Below are 15,268 nucleotides of genomic sequence, written 5' to 3'. Positions count from 1 at the left end.
TGGGCCTGTGACTCCCTGCTATGTCCACTTCCCCATTCTCAACTGGTAAACCTACACCTGTCCTGCTGTGGGGGGTGCCCTGAGAAGGCAATCTGTCTCACTTGGTTCACAAGTGTCCAGGACCAGCACCCAGTGGATTGCACCAAGCGGATGATCCAGGGGAGGAGACTCCAGAGCTCTGTGGTTCAGGCAAGGTCTGGGACTTTGAGCTGGTGCTACACTGGGACGAGACCCTGGGGAACCTCAGGAGAGGGAGAGGTGTATTTGGCATTTGGGAGGATACGAATTTTGGGGTGCCAGGACTGTGGCAGGCAGAATCCTGAGATGGCCACGAGATTCTGGCATACACGTATCTCCCACCTTATTAGCCTAGGTACTGCTGCAAAGGCATTTCTGAGGATGTAATTACGGTCTCAAATCAGCTGACCTTAAAACAGGGCAAGCCAAATAACATGGTCTTTCAAAGCAGAGTTTTCTCCAGCTGGTAGCAGAAGAGCAGGTCAGAGGGGTGAGTCCTACCGGCCTGGCAGAAAACAACTTGCTGTCAAGTACCCACCATCCTGGGACAAGAACTGTGGGGCCTCTAGGAGCTGAGGGCACCCCCAACGGACAGCCAGCAACAAAGCAGGACCCCAATCCAACAACCACCGGAGATGGGCTAGTGAGCTCAGAAGATGACCCAAGTCCCAGACAAGAGCCTCAGCCCAGCATGCTGATTTCAGCCTCTGAGGCCCTGAGCAGGAAGAGCAGCCACACTGTGCTAGACTTCCAACCCACGGAACTGGGACTAGTAAGTCGGTGTCCTTTAAGCCACTAATTTTGTGGCAAGTTGTTATGCAGCATTAGAAAATTAATGTAATGGTATTTAAAGAAATGGAGTTAATAGCAGAAGAAAGGGCCAGTTTCCCAAGCATGTAAAATAGAGTGACCACCAGCCCTGGGACCATTTTCATTAGGCAACTATTCTCCCAATTCTAGAGACAAGGAACAGGTTAATAAGCAAGGGGCAGAAGCTACAGCCTCTTGGTCTGGACTGAACTGTGCCTACTCAAATTCCTGTGTTGGAGCCCTAACCCATCTCCAAAGATGGAGCCTCTGGGGGCGAGAGGGTTAGATGTGTACGGGTGGGCCCAGATGAGATTAGTGTCCTTGCAAGAAGAGCCCGCAGAGGGCTTCCACAGCCAGGAGGCAGCCGGTCTGCACCACGAACCACAACTAGCACCTTGTTCTTGGACTTCAGTCCCCAGGACAGCGAGAAATAAATGCCTGCTGCTTAAACCACTCCATCCACGACATTCTGTTGTGGCGGCTAAGACACCCCTCTTGTGATTTCTGATGTCCATCTTTTTCAAGAGGCTGCCTTTAATGAAAGGCTGGGGAAAACGAAATGCCTCTAGCCATTCCTGTCTCTACAGTAAGAAAGGCACTTACTTTATGGAAAATAAATGTTATTTGTCAGCAAAAGTCCTATTTCCATTAACGATTTCAAACCCTTCCACCCACTGAACCTTCTGCCAAAAGCATCGAAACTGATGAGTAGGGCTTGCCCATGTGCCTGTGAGGAAGGATGAAATGGCCGGAGGATGCCTCCCCATCAGAAACAGAACAGGGAGGGCCCGACTGACTTGTCCCCTGGGAGGACACTGGGAACTGCGGCACCAGAAGTGCAGCCAGCGGGACTGACCCAAGTACCACCACAACCTGACCGTGTGTCCCCGATGGCGCGACATGAAGCCCTCACTGGCTCCTATGAAGGGATCTCCCAAATCTCAAGCCTGACTCTGCCTCTCTCTCATTCCTTCAGTTTATAGAGTACACAGGGACAACAAAGGTGGACAACACCATAAGTGAAGAATCAGAAAAATCCAGGTGTGACATGTCACCTAGAAAAGTCAACCCTGCGGAGGGCAAGGGGGAAACCTCAAAAGACACTAAGGGGCCATGACCCCCAGTGCCACTCTGGGAATGCAGGTGTGTCTGGTTCAGAAAGGACATGACCCCCAGTGCCACTCTAGGAACCCAGGTGTGTCTGGTTCAGGAGGGGCATGACCCCCAGTGCCATGCCCGGAACCTGCCTGGATCTGGTTAAGGGAAAAATGCCATAGAAGACATTCTTGAGACAAGTGGAGAGATTTGAAAATGAACAGGAAATTATTAGCTGGTATGTGAACCAAGTGCCCATTTCTCAGGTGTGATAATGACATTGCGGTTGTGTGGAGACCATCCTAATCCTGTGACTTGTGTGCTCTTGAATTACTTAAGGAACTTGGTAGATTGTAGCTACTTTCAGATGATTCAATGACAATAAATATGTATTTAGAAAAAAGAGATAAAGCAAATATGTTTTAGCATATAATTAGCAAATAACTGCTAGATCGGGGTGGGGGTACAGAATTCTTTGTTTTTCTCCATTGTGTTTTTTTCTGAAATAAAAATGGGGAAGGCTGACCCTTCTCTGCTCCTCAAGTCCCAGCTGTGGCCTGTGTCTGTTTGCTCCCAGGCACACAGGGGTGACCAGAGGGCAGACCTGGGGTGGCTTTAAGACCCAGACAAGGTGATACACACAGTACCTCCGGGACAGGGCTACACAGGTGTGAGTAAAGATCAGTTTTTAGTTTTTTGTTGAGCACCCCACACCGGCCAGGCCCTGCTGAGCATCACCACACTTTCTGCCTCCATAAAATCCAGTTAGCAGGGGTTTCAAAGAGGAATGCAGACAGCTTTCTACTGTTTGCATATTTCTTGCTAAACATCTGGAATTTGCTGTTATTGCAGCAAAGTCCAGAGAATACTGATTCATTTGCAAAATAATCCAATTAACTTCCACTCTCCAAATTCACCTAAATATTAGCAGTTCTCTTCAAAAAAGCAATCAACCCAACAATCAGTTTTTAAGGACTATATTTTCTAGCGAGTTTTATTTCTTATCAATGTGTTTTGCTTAATTTAATAGACAATTCTGAAAAATGTGTCTAAGCAAGGATCACACCTTAACCCTCTCATTATGTGTTAAGTGTTTCATTATTGTTGTCATTTGGCCTTCAGAGAATTCAGTTCTGTAGGGAGGAACATGGCAGATCAGAAAAGATAGTCTTATTATTTTTAGAGGTCTTACTTCTTAAAATTTAATGATAAACTATCAACTTATAGAACAGTATAGTTCTGTTTTTTGAAGCACAATGAATTGGGTAGCATTTTTGCACTGTTAACGGCAAATATTAGAAGGGTAGTAAGAAACTGTCCCCAAACCTCAACATACTTCAATAGTAAAATTAATTTTCAATTTCAAATTCGATTCCGACCACTAAGCAAATAGCTTCAAATGAAATAATAAATCCTGGCATTTAATAAAGGGTAACAGTATAAACCAAAACAAACCTTGCTTTATAATTCAAATCTAACAACTCAAATAAGTCATTCCAGTCACTGGCAAAGGGCCCTGCCTCACACTAGCAGGGTGGAACCTTGGCAGGTCCAGAGAGAATTGGGCAGCAGGAGGGGACACTTCCTTCCACAGAGAGCTCCTGGGACAAGTCCCCCCCCGGATGGGTATGCTTTACAGCTCCATGCTACAGCCCCAGCCCAGAGTGCCAGAGAGCCATGGTACTGGAGTCTAGGCACACCAGGGAGCCCCAAGCCCTGAGCACTAAGGCCCTTACATTCAGGATCCTGGAACATGACTTCCTTACAAGGGTCAAATATCCAAAACGTCTCAGGATCTTACCTCTGAAAAACTTCTTACAAAGGCCAGTTTATAATTCCTGGAGCAAAATCTTGGGCAGGAATAAAAGGATGCTCTGGAAACACTGAAATCATTGAACTTGAAGCTACCAAAGAATTCTACAGCACTCAATTTAATTTGCAGGGTTGGCGGGGGAGTTGGTTATGATTTGCTACAAGTGCAATTCCCAAGAATCTTCCCTATTTATAATTTATTTTCCCTCACGTTTAAGTTCCAGCGGTTTTAGTCATTATGTTGACATCAGAGAAACCTATACATTTAAAGAGATAGCTGAATTGTTGCAACCTTATACTTAACACACTGCTCTATATACAATTCTGCTAATTTACTTACAGGGAATATATTTCTCAGGTACAGGCCCTATATTAGCTGAAACCTGATAAACGACAGGTGTTAAGATGGCCACAGTGACCCTCACCCCCACTCCCAGTACACACACCCTTCCTCTCGAATGAGGGCTGGGCCCAGTGACTAGGTTCTAACAAAGAGAACATGGCAAAAGGAATGGGATGTCCCTGCCAAGATTAGGTCATGAAGACTGTGGCCTTCTCGCTTGCTGTCGTGGTCTATCACTGGCTCCCCCTGACTCGCCCGATGAAGAGCCCCAGGGGCTGAGTGAGCGGGCCTGGAAGCACAGTCAGACACACAGTCAAACCTTCAGATGAGACCACAGCTCCAGCCAGCACTCTGAAGGCAGCCTTGTGAGACTCTGAGCGAGGATCCAGCTAAGCAGTGCCTGGATTCCTGACCCACAGACACTGTAAAATAATAACTGATGTTTTAAGGCACTAAGTTTTGGGGTAATTTGTTGGACAGCAATATATAAATAATGCAACCATGCAGCACTATCACACCTTTAAAAATCCAAGAATAGGAAAATAAAGAGCCTAACCAAACCTGAGTGCCCAATTTGGCAAGTCTTTTCCAAAACTTCACAAAACAAATTAAGTTTTAAAAAAGGAACAAAAGTACAAAAAAAGAAAAAATCAGAACTAAGTGTTGAGTAAGAAGGTCCCAAGTGTGGTTACATTTGGCAAATAAAAGTTCCTAAGCTGGACTATGTGGGGACTCCATTTGGTTAAGATTTGGTCCTATGAAATGTCAATCTGAAAATCTAAACGGGTTTTCTCCCAAGTAACCAAGCAATGAAGTTGTGGCACAAAGTGAAATACTGAACTGACCAGTTCAAGTGTCTCTCCTGGGAGTCCATAGAGCTCAGAGTTTTAGATTTGTATCTTGTCCTACTGCCCAATCTCTGGATAAGTTTGCAAGCCTAACACACATTGATCTTTCTAAAAGTATTCCTGCTGTTCACTCATTCATTCACGTACTCACTTCTTCATTTAACAGTTGTGTGCTGCCTGCTGGCCTCACACCAGGCAGCCAGGTCTGGGAGCTGAGCTGGACAAGGCCCTTGCCCTCTTGGGCTTTTCATTCTCTCAAACTCCTCCAGCATTATCTTACTGGACACACTCTGGAGCCATTTCCCAATCAAAGAGCAGCACATAACACACCCTATTTTTTCATTAGCACTTTCAAATTAAAGGAGAACACGGGTTCTAGATGAGTCTCATTCAAAGGTTTCAGAGAAGCAAAGACCCCCAATTGCTAGGTCCTTTAATATTTTCCTTTCCGGGAGTGGAGAAGGTGCCTGATCCACTCACCTGATATGTATGCTCACCTGCTCCAACTTTCCTGCCCCAGGCCAGTGCCCCCAAAACACTTCCCTAGGCTTCCAATACTCCTGGTTGGACCCCACCCTCCTGGAACTTCCTGGACACTGAAAACACCTCCAGTCTCAGGATGGAGGGCACACCCACACATGGAGAGAGAAGAGGGCAGGAGTGGTTGAAGGTGATGAACACTGACCACAAGGCCAAGGCAAAAGACAGTAGGCCTGGAGTAGGGGCTGGAAAAATAAGGTAGGGGATCTGGGGAGTGAGCACAGTGCTGGCTTGAGGCATGGAGCCAGTGTGGACTAGGAGCTCCACTTGAACCCCCGGAGACATGAGGATGGTCCCAACCCTGCCTCACATGTGTCCCTAGGGCCCAGCCAGGCATCTGCTGAAGGTCAGAAGGTCTGTAGGGCTGGCCCAGGTGCTCATAACATCAGGGTGCTCAAGGGCCTCACAGGGATTTGCACTGTGGGGCTCAGGTGACCAGGATCCCTGATGCCCCCAAGCCTTCACAGCAGGTGGATCCAGTTGAGCAGACTGGACATATTAAAGGCCCCTCTGGATCCTGCCTCAGGGGTCCAACCCCCTGGAGGGCTGGCTTGGGGTTCCAGCATTCCTTAGAGTCCACTCTTGGGGTCTGGGTGATTCCCATCGACTTGTTCAGGAGTTCTGGCCTTCTGAGGGACCTGTCTCCAAGTTCCAGCTCCTGTCTGGGTCCTGGCCCTCCCTGAAAGCCTAGCTTCTTCATGGTCCTGCCCCAGCATCCAGATGCTCCCAAATGACCTACCTGGGGCCCTGATCATCCCCAGAGTCTGTCGCATGGGATGAACCCTCCTCATGGCACCGTGGCCTCTCACTCAGAAGGGACTGTCTCAGGGTCTCGGAAGTGCTCACAGGACTGTTCTAGGATCCCAGCCCTCTTTGGGGCCAGTCTTGGTGTCCTGGCCCTCCTTAGTGACCCAGCCCAGTTGTTCCAGCCCTCCCTGGGTCCTGCCAGATCCTGGGGTCCGGCCCTCCTCAGTGACCTGTCTCAGAGTCCAGCCCTCTCTGGCTCCTGTCCAGTCTCAGGGTCCCAATCCTCCTTGGTGACCCGTGCTGGGGTTGGACCCTCTTGATGACCCATGCCAGGGTTGGACACTCCTCGGTGACCTCTCTCTGGGTCGGTCCGGCGCTTCCTGGTCCCTGTCTGGTGGGTCTGGGGTCTAGCCCTCCTCCGTGAACCGTTTCAGGGTCTGGCCTTCCCCGCTGGCCCGTCCCGGGGTCCGGTCCTCCCTGGTCCCTCCCCGATGACCCGTCCCGGGGTCCGGCCCTTCCCCGTGACCTGTTCCGGGGTCCCGACCCCGTGGGTCCGGCCAGCGCCCGGAGCCTGCCGAGCCGTGTGGGGACTCCGCGGGCCGGGCCGACGAGGGGCGCAGGGGCGCGGGCAGGGGTTCCGAGCCTTCCGGGCCCGCACACCGGCCGAGGCCGCGGCCTGAGGAACGGGCGCCGCGGGCCAGGCCAGGCGGGGCGCGGACTCACTGACCTGCCGTCTCGGCTGCGGGCGAGCAGGGCGCACGCGGGGGCAGCGCCGGGAGTGGGGGGGGCGCCGCTCCCTCCGGGTCCCCCCCAAGAGCAGGAGAAAAAAACCCGTCCGGAGTTTAAAACAAAGAGGCGGAAATGCCCGAACGGAGCCGAGCGCCGAGTCGGGGGCGCCGCGCATGGAGCATGCGCGTTGCGCGGCCCGGCTCCCACCCCGCAGCCGGGGAGGGGGCGGGGCCAGGGGGCGGGGACTGAAGGGCGGGGGCGGGGCGTGGTCAGAAGGCGCAGGCGCGTTCGGGCAGGGCTTGGCCGAGGGATCTGGAGCTGGGAGGGTGCCAGGGGCGGGGCCCGCAGAGGAGGCATGGGATTGCGGGGGCGTGGCCGGAGGGGGAGTGGGCAGAGGGGCAGTGGTCGGCGGGTGCTGCGCCGGGGTTGCGGGGAGAGTCCTGCCGGACACAGGATCTAGTAGGCAGCTGGCGCTGAGCCCGGCTCCCGGACCGGGGCATTCTTGTGGCGGAGTCGGTCTCGTTCTTGCGATCCAGTCCTTTCTGGGACCTAGCACAGAGCGCTCTCCGTGCACCAGGCGGGAGAGTGGGCAGCAGGGCTGACCCCGCAACTCTGTGTGTCCACCCTTGCACAGGCTCTGCCCTGGAGCGTAAGTAGTGACCGTGACGTCCATCCCTTCCTGGGGTCCACACCTGGGCCGGGGGGGGGGGCAATAACAAAGGAAAAAACAAATCTGGTGTCATATGGGAGCCGGATAAACTGGGTGGGGGAGGCAGTGGATGTCTGGAGTGTTAGTTACAATAGGGTGGATGGGCATGTAAAGGACACAGAGGGAGCCAGCCACAGAGGCACAGAGTCGGAACATAGAGGGAAGGAGCCCTGCAAATATCTGGAGGTGGGGTTCACAGGTAAGTTGTCCTGCCAGCACCAAGGTACAAAGTGGGGGGTGTTGAAGGATGCTTGCCAGGGGCCAGCGTGGAACCCCGGGGGCATGGGGCATGGAGAGGGAGGAGAGGAGGTCAGATGGAGAGGTCCCTGGGCGTTCGGAGCAGAGGGTTGATGGCATGGTGCCGGCATGGTAAAGCCTCCCTCTGGCTGTCTTGTGTTTGTCTGGCAGAGCAGCGAGGGAGACAGTGCAGGGAAGAAGCTGCGGTGCTGCACTGGGTGGTGCCGGGGAAGGGAGGAAGTGTGGACTGCTGGGGCTCAGCCTGAGAACAGGCAGGGATGGGTGAGGAACAACTGGAAGAGTGGACAGCCTCTGACAATCTGGGGATGGTGATGGAGCACAGGAGAGTGGGGTCAGGAGTGCAGCTGTAATAGCCATTAGACTCCCTGTGGCCCTTCTGTGAGTCTGTGGGCTTTGGGAGTGGAGTCTGAGTTTGCAGTGTTTGGAGTGAGGGATGGGGGGGGCTGAGCCCCCTGCCCACGTGGAGAAATCAGAGAGTCCAGGAGGATCCAGCAAGAAAGACCCAGATTGAGCAGACTGGGGAGAAGGATCCCCAGGGGTGAGTGATGTCTTGTCAGCTGCTGAGAGGGGTGTGGGGAGTGGGACCCTTCTGGGACCTTGTCCAGTGCAGTGTGGTTGCATTGCCAGGGTAAATTGTGGTGGGCTCAAGGGAGGAGGGTAAATAGAGACAACCTTTCCAGGGGTTTTTCTTTGGAGGGTTTCTGGGACTAGAGGGCTGTTTTCTGTTTGGGTCAGAGCCTCAGTGGCACTGATGGGGTACAGGGAGAGATGAGCACACTGGAGAGAGGGAAGGCTGCCTGAGCCCAAGTCCTTACCCAGGACTGGGGACTGGATCCGGGGCAGGGGGCTGTGGCAGCCTTTCACACTGGGGGAGGAAGACCCAGATGCAGGGAGTGGGGCCTGGGCAGCGTCTCATCCAGCTGTTTCTATTTTCCAGGGAAATGGCAGCTAAGTTGAACCAGTCTGGAGTGGAGGCCTGGGTGTCAGAAGTGGGGATAGGGTGCCTGGGTGGCTCAGTCGGTTAGGCGACTGCCTTCAGCTCAGGTCATGATCCCAGGGTCCTTGGATCGAGTCCCACATCAGGCTCCCTGCTTCTCCCTCTCCCACTCCCCCTGCTTGTGTTCCCTCTCTCGCTGTGTCTCTCTCTCTGTCAAATAAATAAATAAAATCTTAAAAAAAAAAAAAAAAGAAGTGGGGATAATAGGCCAGGAACAGCCCTGGGCACAGAGCAGTGATCCCAGGAAGTCATGCAATGGCCTCCTGACACTGTAGCTGTCTGTCTGCAAATGGGGGAGAGCCAGAGTGTGTGCATGAGGCATGGCCACAAGTCTCTCTCAAAGAGTGCAGACAGGACATCTGTCCTGCCTGCTCTCCCCGGGGACCTCATCAGCAACAACCTTGACCTTGAACTCTGGGCTCCTATATCCAACTGTCTGGCCATATCTCTGCTGGGCTATCTTTAGGGAGCTCAGGCTCTGATATCAGGATATCAACTCCTGATCTTCCCCCGAGCCTGCTACTCACCCCAGCCCCCATTGCAGAGGAGAGGGCTCCATCCTGCCTGCTAAGCCAAGACACTGGGGTCCTTTCTTCCAAGCCCATACCTGCTGTCAGCAGACCCCTCAGAATATGGCTGTAGCTTCCCACCCCGCTCTGGTCCAAGGTCATTGATTGCCTCTGGATTAGTGCGTAGCCTCCAGACTGGTCTCTCCCCCAACATCTATTCTCAACACAGAGTAGTGACTTCCATAACACATTAGTCGAGCCATGTTTCTCCTCTGCTCAAAAGCCTCTAGGAGCTTCACTCAGAGCAAAAGCCTAAGAGCAGCGTGATTGCAGGGCCCCAAGGAAACCTAAGATGATGGAACTGTGTGCTGTGTGTGGCGGTGGTAAGTTCATGGGTGTATACATGGGGCAAAACTCACTGAAGTGTACTGGTTACATATATGTGGTTTATACCTCAATAGAGCAGGAAAGAAAGAAGAAACCAGAAACATGGTACAAGCAGTGAGAGGACACTGCCTCCCCACCCCCCAGCCCACTGCTCCCTCCTCCCAGGAGGGTGAGCTCTCCTCACTCCTGTGCCACCCAGCCATCCCGGGGCACTGGCCTGTCCTTGGCACCCACCCAGCTGCTCCACCTCACCTCTCCCGGACCATTCTCTGTGTTGGATCACTCCATTCACTTACAAACTCAGGGTGAGGCCACCCGTCTTAACAGCACAGAACAGGACTTATTCTCTCCTGATGGTGTACTTCTGTGCTTGTCTTCACAGCATGACTCCTCCAAAGAGCTGTCTGTACTCGGCCTCTCCAGTTTCTCTTTCCATGATCTCTCTTAAACCCTTGGGCTTCTGCCCTGCCCCAACTCGAACAAAATGCTCTGGTCCAGGCACCCAAGGCTTTGTGGGGCTCTGTCCAGTGGCCATTGTCATCTCCATGACCCCCTGTGCTGCTTCTCTCCTGAAATACTTTCCCCATAGCCCGTTCTCCATCGTGCTCTGCCCCATTCCTGGCACCTTCTTGGCCCCTCTGCCACCCTCTCTCCTCCTGGGCTCTTCCTGCCAGGCCTCCGCCCCTCTCCCTGAGGCTCCTCTCCTGGCCAGTGCTCACTCCGCCCATGGTTTCAAGCCCAGTCCAGATGTGGCTACGCTCCTGTGTTTATGCATGATTTGTCCCTCCAGTGGACAGCAGACATCATTCCCACCAGGGTCAGGACACAAGTCGGGGCTACACAGGTGGCCTGCTTCCTTCCACCTTCCTCATCTCAACCAATAGCCACTCCATCTTTTCTGTTACGGGGGCACAAACATTTGGACTCATTCCTGATTCTTCTCTTTCTCTGTTTTCTCACATCCAATTCCTGGGGAAGTCCTGGGGACTCTGTCTTCAAATATGCCTTAACCCAACCATGGCTCTGGGACTGCACAGCTGCTGCCCTGGCCTGAGCCCACCTGTTCTGTCTGGGCTGTTACCACAGCCTCTGCCCTGCCCCCAGTCTACGCTGAACAGAACAGCCCAGGAGCTGACCCTTCCGTACCTAAGTCAGAGGGTGCCAGGCCTCTGCTTAGCAGCCCAGTGGTTGCTCTGAGTCTCCAAGGTCCTGCCTCAGGGCCAAGCCCTGCCTTGACTCTGGCCTGGCCTGGTTGCTCTCCCCAACTCACTTCTTCCAACTGTATGGCTCTCCTGGACATGCCGGCTCTCACATCTCAAGGCCTGGCAGAGCCGCTCCTGGACCTGGGTGGCCCATCCTTGCTGCCCATGTGGCTCTTCCCTCCCTCAGGCCTATGGTCAGGTATCCCCTGAGGCCTCTCCTGATCAGTCTGGTGACAAAACCTCACCATTTGATAACTTATCTTGTTGGCAAGACCCTCATATATTGCTAATGGAGATTGATAACATCCAGTGAAACTACATAGACATTTATCCTTTGGCCCAGCTATCCCTAAGTAGTAATTTATCCCAAAGATAAATTGGGAAAACTGGCAAAACACTGGCAAAATGCCAAAAAAAAAAAAAAAAAAAGCACGGACAAGGCTGCTAATTGAAGCATAATTTGTTTTTTTTTTTTTAAAGATTTTATTTATTTATTTATTTGAGAGAGAGAGAGAAACAGCATGAGAGGGGAGAGGGTCAGAGGGAGAAGCAGGCTCCCTGCTGAGCCGGGAGCCCGACGTGGGACTCGATCCCAGGACTCCGGGACCATGACCCGAGCCAAAGGCAGTCGCTTAACCAACTGAGCCACCCAGGCGCCCAATTGAAGCATAATTTGTAACAGGAAAAACTGGAGCCAGTCCGCAAGGCATCACGTGTGAGTCTGCACACTGTGGGTCCTGGTAGCTGCGGCAGGACGGGCAGATGCCCGTGCGTGCCATCACGGGGCCACCGCCAGGGGTGCGCGCCAGGAGGTACTGCTACGACGTGCAGGGTGCGGGGTGGCCATGTCGGTGAGGCATCTGCCTTCCACTGGGGTCATGATCTCAGGGTCCTGGGATGGAGCCCCGGGTCAGGCTTCCTGCTTTAGTGGGGAGTCTGCTTCTCCCTCCGCCCCACTCGTGCTCTCTCACTCTCTCTGTCTCAAATAAATAAATAAAATCTTAAAAAAAAAAAGGATAAGCGGGGTGGAGAGCAGGGTGTGTGGAGTGCTGCCACTCACCCCGTAAATGCGGATCATCGTGTGTTCTGTGGGCTTGCCTGTGTGAGGACCCTTGTGGATTGCAGCAGGCTGGTGGTAGTGCAGGACATCTGTGTCATAACACAGACAGGGTAAACACAGCAAAACAGCCTCAGCTGGGTGGCATCACCTCAACGCGCGCACACGTAAATACACGTCTCTCTACACAAACAAATGGACACCAGAAAAACTTGTTAAGTGTCTCATACCACACACGAGATGTCAGCCACACGGTACACAGAAAGATTAGATACTAATTTCAACCATACGGAGAAAAGTGAGACATCTCATATTTTACACAAATTAGACACTCATGTCTCTCTCTCTCTCGCTCTCACACACACACACACCACTTTCCACCTCAGAACGCCGTGCTAAAAGATTCACCATGCCATATCCACAAACAAAAAGTTAGATACCTGTCAAGGTGTTTTTTGTTTTTAAGATAGACTGATTGATTTGAGAGAGAGAGAGAGAGCGCGAGAGAGCGCGCGCGTGCATGGGGGAGGGGCAGATACCGTGCACAGGGAGCCCAACGTGGACTTGATCTTGTGGCCCCTGTGGAGGTATTTTTAAAAAAGTAGATCCTGTTGGGAGGGGGTTCTCCATGAATTTCTCAGGTTTCTGTTCCTGCCTGGTCCAGGTCCTCAGAGCAAAATAATTTACAGCCTAGTTAAGAATGTTTGTCTCAGAGACATTCCGGGAAAGTCAGGAAAAATGCCCAACCCTTCCCCTTCCCGGAGGAGATTTGCTCACATTCCAGCATAAAGAGAAGGTTTCTGTCTCTGGAAGGCAGGATGGGGAGGTTCACAGCAGTCCTGTATGAGATAAGAGTTTCCTATTTCGGGGTTCTTCTTCGGAAGCGCACCCCCTGGCGTGTGCACGCCACCTGCCTGCCCATGGAAACGAGAGGTGAGGGACCGACACAAGGCATTGCCGTAGCTGCGAGGGGCGGGCGCTCTTCACCTCGGACCTGGGTCCCATGGTTCCTGCACACACATATATGGGACCTGTGGGCGGCTTGTGAGCTTACAAGTAGAGCAAAATCTCAGACCCAGCACAGCTTCTGATGTAACACACACTTGTTTTACACCACACACACAAAGTAGACACACTTTGCACACTACCCACCAAAGTATTAGCTGCCTGTTTTCCCGTTTCACCCCACTACACATACACAAAAGACAGAGACCCATCTTGCACCACACATACCAAAAACCATACAGTCTTACATAACACATCATGAACACACACTAGATACCATCTCGTATTCGACACACACACACAAAGCAGGTAAACATCAGGCCATGCACAGCAACACTAGATACCCACCTCTCTCTCTCTCTCATATACATACTAGATACTACTTTACACCATGCACATACAGAAGGCTGCCCACCTCACATGTGCATACAGAAACGTGAGAACTCAGATCCTTCCTCTTTTTTAGCAGGCTGAACAGGTCTGAGCAACAAGAAAAAGATTGGACCCCAGAGTCCTCCGTGAAACGGGCTAGCCAGCTGGGGTTGCAGATACTCGTCCTGACTTTGATATGTAATGAGCCTCCGGGGCTGGCTTCCTAGACTACGGGAGAGACAGAAGAACAGATTAGGAGGAGGCAACCCCAAGGGCTTCTCTCTGGTGGGGACCAACTGAAGCACAGACCACAGTGACCAGAGACTTTCTTCCTTTAACTAAACAGGTTCACATACCAGTGCGGATTCCCTGATTGGCCTCCTGTATGGATAAGAATGAAGTCACACCGTCCTTTTTGAGACAGCCTGAGAATCCAGATTCTGATTTGCTTACTCAGCCCCCTGCTGTGGTGCAGCATCGGTGCATGTGGGTTTTCAGCAGCCATGAACTTGGGGAAAGCAGAATGGAGGTGGACACGAGTAAAGATGTGGGTGCTGGGAAGGGAGGGTGTGCGTCTGCAATCAGAAGGCTCAGAGGCTCCTGTCCAAGATGCACACTGTAGGGCAGGGTTGGGGGAGTGGGCCGCACTGTGGGGAACCTGCTGGACAGGCCAGGGGCAAGGCAGAGAGGTCGCCCACCCTGCACACTTGTCTCTTCCTCCGCAGCTGTGTGCTGGCCCCAGCCTGTTCCAGGGATTTGGGTGTGGACAGACTGGCTCCTGCCCTCAAATAGCTGACATTCTCTTGAGAGGAGCAGATAAAAGCCAAGTAAAAGCCACACAAACAGAATGGGCTGTGGCCATCTCATCATCTAAGGTGAGATTTTTTCCCCAATACCCTCAGCGAAGAAGGTGTTGGCTTTGCTCCATCCTTGGCAAAGGGACTGCGCTCAGTTGCTTAATTTTGAACAAGATACTGTTTAGGGAAGACAGGGTGGCCTGAAAAAGCCTTGATTAATGCTAGTTTGGGATGCTGATGGGAGTCTGTGTTTGGTTAAGGAAAAAGGAGATAAAGAATTGGAACAAAGGTTTAGTCATAATTGTGTGTCAGGTGTTATTTTAAACCTTTAAAGATCATTTTTTTTTTAAAGATTTTATTTATTTATTTGACAGAGAGAGACACAGAGGGAGAGGGAACACAAGCAGGAGGGGTGGGAGAGGGAGAAGCAGGCTCCCCGCTGAGCAGGGAGCCCGATGCGGGACTCGATCCCAGGACCTTGGGATCACGACCTGAGCCGAAGGCAGCCACTCAACCAACTGAGCCACGCAGGCACCCCATAAAGATCGTTGTTGAAGGAAGACACAGGTGGAGATCACTGAAGGGTTTCTTCAAGATGTGGTGGTCCCAACAGTGTGCAGTTGGAATCTGGGTGCAGAATGACCCTTTGTGGATGGTGTTGTATCTCGATTCAAAACTTGAACAGCTTAGATGCTTATGTTGAAGATACTTGCCCAAATTTAAATAAAATGTGAGAGTGGAAAAAGTTGTTTCCAAATGAGTGTGCTTTCCATGTTGTGTGAGTTTTGAGATAATTATAGATTCAAATGCAGTTGTAAGATATAATACAGAGATTCCTTGTACGCTTTGCCCAGTTTCCCCCAAAGATGACATCTTCAAAACACAACTGTATGATATCACAGCCATGATACCAACATTGATGAATCATGATCTTAGATTTCTCCAGTTTTGCTTGCACTGACGTCACATGGCTGTGTCATACGTAGAGTCCTGTACCCACTGCCACAGTCAAGACAGAGTATTTCCATCACCA

At 51.9% G+C, this 15,268-nt stretch overlaps 1 protein-coding gene and 1 long non-coding RNA gene across 4 annotated transcripts in view; one reads left to right on the top strand and one right to left on the bottom strand.

Annotated features, from left to right (window-relative positions):
- PCGF3 (polycomb group ring finger 3) overlaps window positions 1-7,163 on the bottom strand; it is a 53,135-nt gene extending 45,972 nt beyond the window's left edge. For 2 of the 3 annotated variants that reach the window (XM_036094311.2, XM_036094312.2), the window contains exon 1: window positions 6,941-7,163. The gene's annotated coding sequence lies outside the window, so the exon portion shown is untranslated. The remainder of the gene's footprint in view (window positions 1-6,940) is intronic. The other variant, XM_036094310.2, reaches the window with a different exon arrangement.
- A 143-nt stretch (window positions 7,164-7,306) lies between these two features.
- LOC144381310 (uncharacterized) lies at window positions 7,307-14,995 on the top strand. The gene is made up of 3 exons (XR_013446222.1): window positions 7,307-7,850; window positions 9,699-9,798; window positions 13,785-14,995. It is a non-coding gene; the product is annotated as an uncharacterized LOC144381310 (long non-coding RNA).
- Window positions 14,996-15,268: the final 273 nt, after the last annotated feature.

Source organism: Halichoerus grypus, chromosome 3, assembly GCF_964656455.1.
Source record: "Halichoerus grypus chromosome 3, mHalGry1.hap1.1, whole genome shotgun sequence".
In the NCBI taxonomy this organism is placed as follows: domain Eukaryota; kingdom Metazoa; phylum Chordata; class Mammalia; order Carnivora; family Phocidae; genus Halichoerus; species Halichoerus grypus.
This window is presented reverse-complemented; position numbering and strand designations above follow the sequence as displayed.